Source organism: Pygoscelis adeliae, unplaced genomic scaffold, assembly GCF_000699105.1.
Source record: "Pygoscelis adeliae isolate BGI_AS28 unplaced genomic scaffold, ASM69910v1 Scaffold167, whole genome shotgun sequence".
NCBI classification, from domain to species: Eukaryota; Metazoa; Chordata; class Aves; order Sphenisciformes; family Spheniscidae; genus Pygoscelis; species Pygoscelis adeliae.
The window spans coordinates 2,514,668-2,524,138 of NW_008825428.1; the positions used below are offsets into that span (position 1 = coordinate 2,514,668).

The window sequence follows — 9,471 nt, forward strand, 5'->3', positions numbered from 1 at the left end:
GACTTGTCTCTTTGGAGCAGGCAGGCTGGCAAAAAGCCAAGGGAAGCTGGTGCTTAAGCAACCAAGACTGAGCAGTGCCTGTGTGCATTGCAATCTCAGCCAACCGCAGTAAATGTTATTGGAGTTTTTGTGCTGTAAAATTGCTGCTTTCATGCCCACTGCATCTGACAATAGGAATCCTTGGCCTTGCATGAGAGAAGGCGGCTGATGTGCCTTCTAGCCAGATCTCTGCATCCTTAAAAAGTAGGGTTACTACTCCTGTGTACTCCTAATGGGTTAGTGACAAAAGAAATTCATGTCAATACTACGTCCAGACACAGAAAGATACTAAATGGAGAAACCTTTTGTGTATGAGGTATAAAAGCAGAGAAATTATGCTTTCAGTGTAGTCCTTAAGTTTTTAAAATCCTTGATAGTATTTAAAAAGATAAGGGATGTTAAATGAAAGGTGGCAAATGTTTAGCCTTTTACTTTTCAAAGCAACTTTGAGATAAGCTCTGTTTCCAAATCATCCAATGCACATCTATTTATTTTTTGCTTAGTGACTCAAGCACAAAATCCTCAGTATTTCTCCTATGAAAGACTGCAACAAGCATCTGCCAGCAGAATTTGCGAGAGTCCTGTTTACTTCCAGCGAGCAGCATGTTTAAAGCACTAAAACATTGTCTCCAAATTACAGCTAGCCAGAACAGAGTTCAAGTGGAAGCCAAGAGCCAACCAGGAGACAAATTGGATTTTTATTATTGTCAAATGCTCTATTTTTTTGCTGCAGTGACTTTTTCAACACTATAGAATAAAACATGTATGCAGTTGCATTACAATGACTTGGCTCCTGTATTAACCCCCATTGGCAACTTCCATTTAATCCAACAGCAACCTGGCTTTCCTCAGAAGTGCAGAATCAGGCCCTAGCAATCATCAGCATTCAGCAGAACTAAGGAATAAATTAGGTATTTTATGTATTTGCACAGCTCTTTTTCTTCAATGGTAACTAAAGACTCAGTCCCAGCTGAAGGAAGAAACTTTTCCACAATTAATAGGACAGGATAGTGCACGTTATCCTTATGAAATTTACACCGTTTGTACCAGGCTGGTAGACATTTGGTGCTCCCCAAAGCATCAGCTTCTTACAATGAGCATGACTACGTAACTAATTTTAATTCAGCTAAACAAACAAAAAATGAAATGACTGACCAAGCTTTCACAGCTGGGAAAAAAACATGACTTTTTTTCCTAAAAAAACCAATCAACCAAACAAAAAAAAAACCCGCAATGAGAGCAGCCTGAAGACTAAGAAACTAGACGATAAAAAAAAATATTAAAAAAAAAAAATCAAGATTTTATCAAAACCTCACAACCTTCAACTCATTCTATGTTTCTGGAAGAACTTCTTGTATTCTCAAAGCTATCAAGGCTCAGTGAGCATTAGAGCTGATAAGAAGGGCTTGTAAAACTGTAAGTTCAGGCTGTTGCCACTGAGTGATGAACAAATGGGAGCATGTGCAAGATCTTCAGTGCTCTTTTCCTAAAAAAGGCTGATTAAAAGAAGATTTTGTATTGTGGTACAGAGTTAAAAATATTAGACCATTCCCTGAAATAAATTAATGAAAAATCATAAATAACAGTTTAAAGTGATGATGCGAGACACTTGCATCTGATCCTGACCTCACACAAATTATTTGCTGTGCGCTTGTACACCGTTTGTACCTCTGGAAGTCAGCCTAAGCAGGAACTGGGTAAAGTCCGTACACCGTTTGTACCTCTGGAAGTCAGCCTAAGCAGGAACTGGGTAAAGTCCTCAGCTTTGTAATTTATAATGAAAATAAACTCTCTGTGTGACTGTTTCCTTCTCCTTTTACCTTCTGTATTATAAATTAACTTCTACCATAAATTTGTCAGAGCCTACTTTTCCCCACAAAAGCTGTACCTCCTCGTTCCTGATCGTGACTTCAGGGTTCTTCTGTTAAACTGTGACAGAATTTAAATTCCTTACCTTGCAATTAGGAATGTCTGTTCTGTAATCAAGCTAGCCAAAGGAAACGATGTGTGTGCAAGCACTGGAAAGCAGGGAAGGGATGCATTTTTGACTCTCATGTTCATCTATACTGCCAGGTACATGGTCGTTCAGTTTAAGCAATTTGACATTTGGATGCAGCTTTCTTCCTGCTATAAAACTATATTCTGCTTTTATATTTCACTGTATTTCAGAATCAATTTATCTTCACAGATTTTCTTAACTTGCATGATTTTTTGTAATATGATTTTTGATGGGGAAAGGAGGAGGGGAGGAAATGTCTCTACATCCGATCATATCCGCAGTACGATACACAGTTGGCAGGTTGTCCCATCTGGCATGCATTCGAGTGTAAGACGGATAATTTGTCACTCTGAATCCTTTGATTTGTGAAGAGGCCGAAATCATCTTTGGAAAGATATTTCGCAGCTAGTGATACAGGAGGTGTGGGGGAGACTGTTCTCTGAAGGCTACAAAGGCCACAATCTGAGGAGAAATAATTGGTCTTGGCTCTTCTATTAAGTAACAGAGATCGAAAACTACAAAAATCTTTAAGAGAAAAACATGACTTACAACAATCAGATATGAGAAATAATTGCCCACCACTTTGCAAAATTCGATTTTGGAGGGGTGAGGGTGAGATTGGGGAACTGTAATTTGCTCTTGGCAAACAGACTGAATGCTTAATTAAACTGAACAAATGTACATTTTTGTACATTAAGGGAACAATGTTGACAGAAGTTTGGCTTAAAAACCAAAGAAAGAGGATAAAAAGACGGATTCATGAAACTGAAATCAAATATCAAAAAGGGATAAAAAATAAATTGGTTAGCATACAAGACACAATTTTTAAGTTTTTAAAGGAACTATATTTGCTCCAAGCACGTGGAACAGATAAACCTGTCAATCTGTACCTAAAGGTTATTGACCTTCCTGCATTGTCTGATTTTTGACTGTAAGAGATTAAGTGCTTCTGTAGCTACCAAGGAAGCCTGCAAGCACTGCTACACAGTGGTTGAAATATTAACAGTCTCCGGCCTCAGAAAAAAATCAGCATGTATTTTTGTAGCATGAACTTATTCCGTATTTACAGAAAGCTTGTCAAATACCTCTATTCAGCATCACCACGGGCATTTTGCATTTATGGGTATCAAACATTTTTACTTACGAAATATTTCCATGAGTGTGCACATGCCCAGAAGACATTGGCAGTTTTCATTGAGAACAGGCAACCTTATTTTGTAATTTTGCAGGACATAAAATGGTCCAGCAAGTGGGAAGGGAAAGTGTCTGTTTTGCCAATGATTTATTGTGGAAGGTGTGGACAATTTCAGAGTGAAGTCTGGGCTACAGGACAAATTGTAGTTTTCTGTTCCATTTAAACAGACAATGCATTGCAACGTGCACCCTGTTAATGAAACACACTTACCATAGCTTAGTATGATAATCTCTGTTATAAACTACAAACTCATGCATACCCGATCTGAAATGCACAAACGTATTACTAGAAAAGTTCCAGGAGGTTACCTCAGTCCACCTTCCCCTAAGCAAATGTAGGTTTGTTCTCAGCAGTATGACTGATGTTTTTATTTATTTTAATTTCATGTTACAAAGTGACAGAGCTTCTGTCACCTCCCTTGGGATAGACTTAGATATCTTAATACAGTTCACTGTTTGATAGTTTTTCCTGATAATGTGCCTAATCTTTCCTTTCCTTATTTCATCCTGTTGCTTTTAACTGTATCTCTACATGGTATACAACATGCTCTATTCCATCATGGGTTATTGGTTTCCTTTTGTCAGCACTTAATTAGTGCTTAGGCTATGTACTGAGTCAAAGTTTTACTCTCTTACCTATTCCCATATATTAATACCTCTAACCTCCTAATTGTTTTAATCCAAATATATCTGAACAGTAGAAGAAATAGCAATAATTCTAGAAGTAATAAGAGAATTTGACAGGAACCTTGAAAAAAGCAAGGGGTCCAAATTCAAAACTTATATTCCACTGATGCTATGTCTATGATTCCCTTTTCACTGATGTATTTGTATACCCAGCTCAAACTGTACTTGTTAGTCACCCCATGTTGCAGATTTATGTCTGATTAAAATTCTCTATCACCATTTCTCCTCAGTTTTTTCCTGAATATTCTGCATCTCATTTTTCTGCTTACATTTTTCAGTTCTAATTTCTCTTTATTAGTTTCTGGCCATACAATTAATGATCTTTCCTTGACCTTTTCTATTAACATTTTGTCCCCAGTTGGCACTCAGAACTCTCACTATTTAGTATCATTACGAAATTTTATTAGTGCCATTTTTACTCCTTCATCCATATAACTAATGACAGTGTTAAATAAAACCAAGATTATAGCATATTCCCATGATGTTCTTCAACACAACTCCTCCTAGTTTGATCTATTATTCTTAATTTATTATCACAGACTATTTCAAACCAAATAGGTCTGAATTCATTTTTCAAGCAACACATCTTAGGACCAGTGTCAGACTTGAAGACAAATTGTATATGCTGATACAACAATGACAAAAATTAATTTATCATGAATTATGAGATAAGAGATAAAAAAATCTCATTAGACAATGTGTAAGACGACAATGAAAATAAGGCGTGTGGACACCCACAGAGTTTCCAGGGAATTCAGATGGATTGCCAGTTCTTGGAATCACGGAGAGAAAAAAAAAGCAAATTTACACCGCACCAAAAAAGTCCAAACAGCTTTTAGCATTCAATCTCACACCATCATGTTTGCATTTCCTTCTCCCCTAGCACTTTTTCCCCCCTCTTCCTTTTGTTCCCCAATAATCAGAACTAAACCGCTGTTGATTACATGGCAGGTGACAGCCTGGCTGCTAAGTTCTAGTTCAGTAGCACATGCAGTTTCCCTTGTGGAATAACTATGGCAAAACAGGGATGGAGTAAGGGCTGGGAAATGTTTTGTAGGCACTAAAGCAGGACTGCCAGAAAGTTACATGAGGTACTTCCAAGATGCTGGCTAGGACTGACTTAATTTGCTGTGGGTCTTTTCAATATTCACAGGTTATTTCCAAACTTCTCACAAGCCAGTGGGGTATGAAGGGGGAAATCACATTGTCCTCTTCCTACCCTCACAGCAGCAAGTGCAAGAGCTGCAAAGGAGGAGAAGATACCTTAAAGTCACTTGCCTCTTCCACTAACTTTTAACACAAATCCCTGTGTGTACTTCCATTCACAATTCAATTTCATGCTTCTGGTGGGAAGGAAAAGGCAGAAGTGGGGAGAAAAGGAAATGGCAGATTGCTTAGTTATGGTGTTTATACATTAATTGAGATATCTAGGCAGAAAAATAAAACGGGATAGTTGGAGGGAAACTCTGAGTTGTAACAAAAAAAAGCCTAATAAAATTCACACCTATGCTTCGCACGTGTGTTGCATCTGGTCATTACTGCTGCCGCTCTTGAGCATATTCTCTCAGGTGCTTGTACAAAAGCAGAAGGTTCTGACATTGGCTTCTTGACGTTGTAGTATGATAAAATAGTAATAATTTCTGTATGACAGATACCTTTGTATAACCTCTCCCATCAAATTCTAATGAGTCATCACGAACTAAAGTCCTCAAATTATGTTTGTAAGAGAATTATGCCACAGAACATTTAGTGTCTGTAGAGTGAGATGTCCTACAATGAGACCTCTGAATATGAGGAGTTCTTCTATGTTATCATTCAACCAGCCTTATTAGGTTATTTTTTCTCTTTTACAAATTAAAATTCAGATTTGTGCTCTAGATTTCCAAATTTTTTCTCTTTGCAGGAAAGCTTAGCTGTTTTGAACCGAAAAGCCCACCAATCTGCAACTTGCATGTGGTTGGAACAAAATCTTCTTTACTGTGTATCACCTGGCAGATCCTTGATCAAGGACAACTGAAAAACATTTTATATTATATTGAAATTTTTTTCAGATCTTACCATCAGATGAACTATCATCACAAACTGTTATTAAGAAACATGAGAATCTTGTACAACTTAAGTGTTCAAATACCCTGTACAAATGCTGCTGTGAAATACATCTTTCTCTATTTTGCATTTGCTGGTTCTGCCATAATGTTTCCAATTTAGGGGGTAAAAATCCTCAAATCTGAATTTCTAATTCAGACTCTTCATCTCCATTGTCAGTAGTAGGCATTAACATTTAACTATATCTTTTCTTCATAGTCTCTGCTTAACTTAAGAATTTAGCACTGTATTTCTCATTATAATACATGTCTGCGTTGAAAGATAAGCTACTACTAATGCCAATAAATTCCCCAACAAATTCTGACTAATCTATAATTTTTGGTGGAAAAAGATTAAGCAGCTTATCAAGATGCTTAAATACAGACTTTACATGACTTCTATTGTTTATAACCAGACTTTTTTACATAAAGAAACCCTCTCCACCTCAGTCACATTCAAGAATCCTCTCCTCCCAGCTCCTAGTTCACTCTCCCTCTCACTTAAACAACTGTTCCTCTCTCCCTGCAAAAAAAAGACATATTCAGATGCCCCTGTTTCTTATAAACCAGTTTGCTCTTCTTTCTAAAAACAATAAAACTAATAAATTGTTCTGAAATCAGTAGACAAATAGGCTGACTGCTGGAACAGAGTCAGTACACTGAGCTGCACCGTGGACAAGAGGAACGACAAGTAGAATAAATTGGAGGTGCTATGTAAAGGAACAGTTATGACTGATGGTCTGAAAATTTATCTCCTCCTGAATTTTACAAGCTATTAACACACTGCTTTTACAGAAATGAAATGATTCCTAGCAAACTGTCCACCACAGTCCTCACTTGATCTGAATTTTTAAAGCTACTAGCAGTACCTCCCATAAAGACCTTTTCTTCTCATGTGGTAAACATTTGATAATTGATTTTAGTAATTCTTATTTCTCTTTTAGCTAATTCCTCAAATGAAAGCTAATTCCCATTGGTCAACAAAACAAACTAATCAAACCCAAAGGCTTAGACTAATATCATTCTAAATGCATAATCAGATCCTTTAAATTTTGAGGGAGTTGATCAAATAAACTACATTGATCAAATGAACTCAGACTAAAGGAAAACAAACAGATGCTTGCATAGGCTAAAGAGAGCGTAATTTAACTTGCTATTCACATAAAGTCAATATAACTGAAAAGAGTTCAAGAATATAATTCTTTTCGGTCAGTACCTTTTTTATCCTAAATGCTTCAAAAGTGATCCCCCACCCCCTGCCAATGTAAACATTGGACAAAGTAATCCAGAATATGGCACTGGAGTTAATTTGTACCCATTAACATTAGATAGCATGGAAAGCTGCTTTTGCATTTGGATGAATTAAAAGACAACTGGTGGAAAAAAACCTTCCTTCTGTGAAAGTCCTACAACATGCTGTATTACTTACCATTTTAGCTAAAGAAAATACAATATTCAAGTAAGACTGTATCAAAGGCCACGATTAAATGATATTTACTTTCTAGGCTAGATTTGGAGAGATCCACATACTGGTAAAAAGGCTACACAAGAATGCAAATCATCGAGTAGATGAAAGTTGTAGCTAACTTAGAAATTATTAGCTTAATTATTAAATTCTGCCCTTGCCTGTTTTACAAAGAACATATTTTTTCCCCATCAATAGGCCAACAGTATAAGATATGAGAAACCAACCACAAGCAAATCAAGTAGATATTCCAAGCAATATTCATATATGTGCTGGATGAAAGCATCCTTTCTTCAAATAATGCAAACCCTGATGCTGCAGCTGACTGCAGGGATGGAAGCCTGCTACCAGAACACCTGTGGTCTTCTCCTTGTCCAGCAGAAAAGCAAACAAACCCCATTTAAATTTAAATTATGACAATCACAAATATAGTATCCGTGGTTAGCAAGTTGAAGCACTTCGAAAAACAAGTCTAATCTTGTGGAGAGAGAAAAAGATCATTAGCTGTATTATATGACTGCCAGCACTGCTAGATTATGATTGTATATATATCACTGATTTAATTCTTTGCCAGCGGGAAGCAGAAACTGCAAGCACTTCTATTGCACATATACACTGAAGGGGTGAATCTCGGACATTTGCAGATAGAGGAGACAGGGGAGCACAGCGGGAAGAGAGAGGGGAGGGGAAAATTAACATGAACCTACAGAGTATGCTGGGTTTCCCTCCTGCTTAGCAAAAGTCTTACCAAGAACAACTGCCTCAACATACACCACGGTGCTAACTTCTGTCCTGCTTGTTATCAAAACCCCCCTTATTTTGTCCTGCTAAAAGGCCAAGACTTGACTTGCCATGGGACCAGCTGAAATTATTTTGGGTAGTCTGGGGTGAAAGGGGTTAAATTAAGGAACATTCCTCAAGGCTGGCAAACTCAGACTGGCAAGCAACTGTTGAAAATTTCAGAAGCAGCAAAATGCTAAAACCTAGAGGAATGATGAACACTAAGGGGTTCATCCCAACTATTCAAAATTTTTAGCAGCTTTCTCCTGCTTTTGCATCTTTCATTCGTAGAGGAAGGTCTGGTGGGTACAGTAATCTAAATGTATTGACTTATTGAACTAGACCAGGCTACCTTTTGGATAATGCATACATTTTCTAACAGATTTCATATTCCTAGACATAAAGGAAAGGGGACATCTTCGTAACATACCCTGATTATGACAATGTATTACCTTTTTTTCTTTTTTTTTCTTTTTTTTTTGAGTTCTTCACAGATTAAATATTGAGCAAGTTGAACATGCAAAAATAAAGTTATCATTGTTAATTTTAAAGATCTTAATCCAAGCCCTTACCATGGCAAAAAAAAAAAAAAAGGTTGTCAAATTCACGTACACATACACAACTGCTCTTAGCAGATTGGCCTTTTAGACACAACACCAAAGTTGCACTCAAAGCTAGAAGAGAAACCCAAAGCTAGTGTTTTTGCTCTGCAAGATAATTCTGTCCAACCAACTGATGTGCAATCTGTGGGAAAATGTTTCTCCAAACCCCCTCTAGTGGTTCATCTGTAGGAGAGTGCTTTACAATCAAAAACCAGAAATGGTTCTTAGAAAATGAAGAGGCTTGTTCCAAGGTTTTCTCATCTACTGGGGAAGGGCTTTGAATTAACAAATTATTCTTCCAGTCTGCCTATCCCAAGAAAATCTGTTCAATCATACAACAAAAATGGAACCCTGTGGCTATTACTTTTTTATGTTAAAAAAAAGAAGTAAAAATGTGGTTTCTTACGGCATGATGTGTAAGCGGGCACTGGTGTTTCAAGTACATGTCACTCCTGCTGGTTACTCATGCTGGTTGGGAGGACAAGAAACATGGAAACATACATCTCAGGAACCACCATTGCCTTGTCTCACCACACAGCTCTCTCCCTTTAGATCTCTTTCCTCAATCTAGAGTGACCTATCCAGTAATGTACAAATCCCATTCTCCTGCCGCAGGGAAAC

General features: G+C 37.3%; 1 protein-coding gene across 1 annotated transcript in view; it reads right to left on the minus strand.

The window, feature by feature from the left end:
• The window catches only part of TENM3 (teneurin transmembrane protein 3), a 327,579-nt gene that overhangs the window by 169,278 nt on the left and 148,830 nt on the right, over window positions 1–9,471 (minus strand). The window lies entirely within an intron of this gene.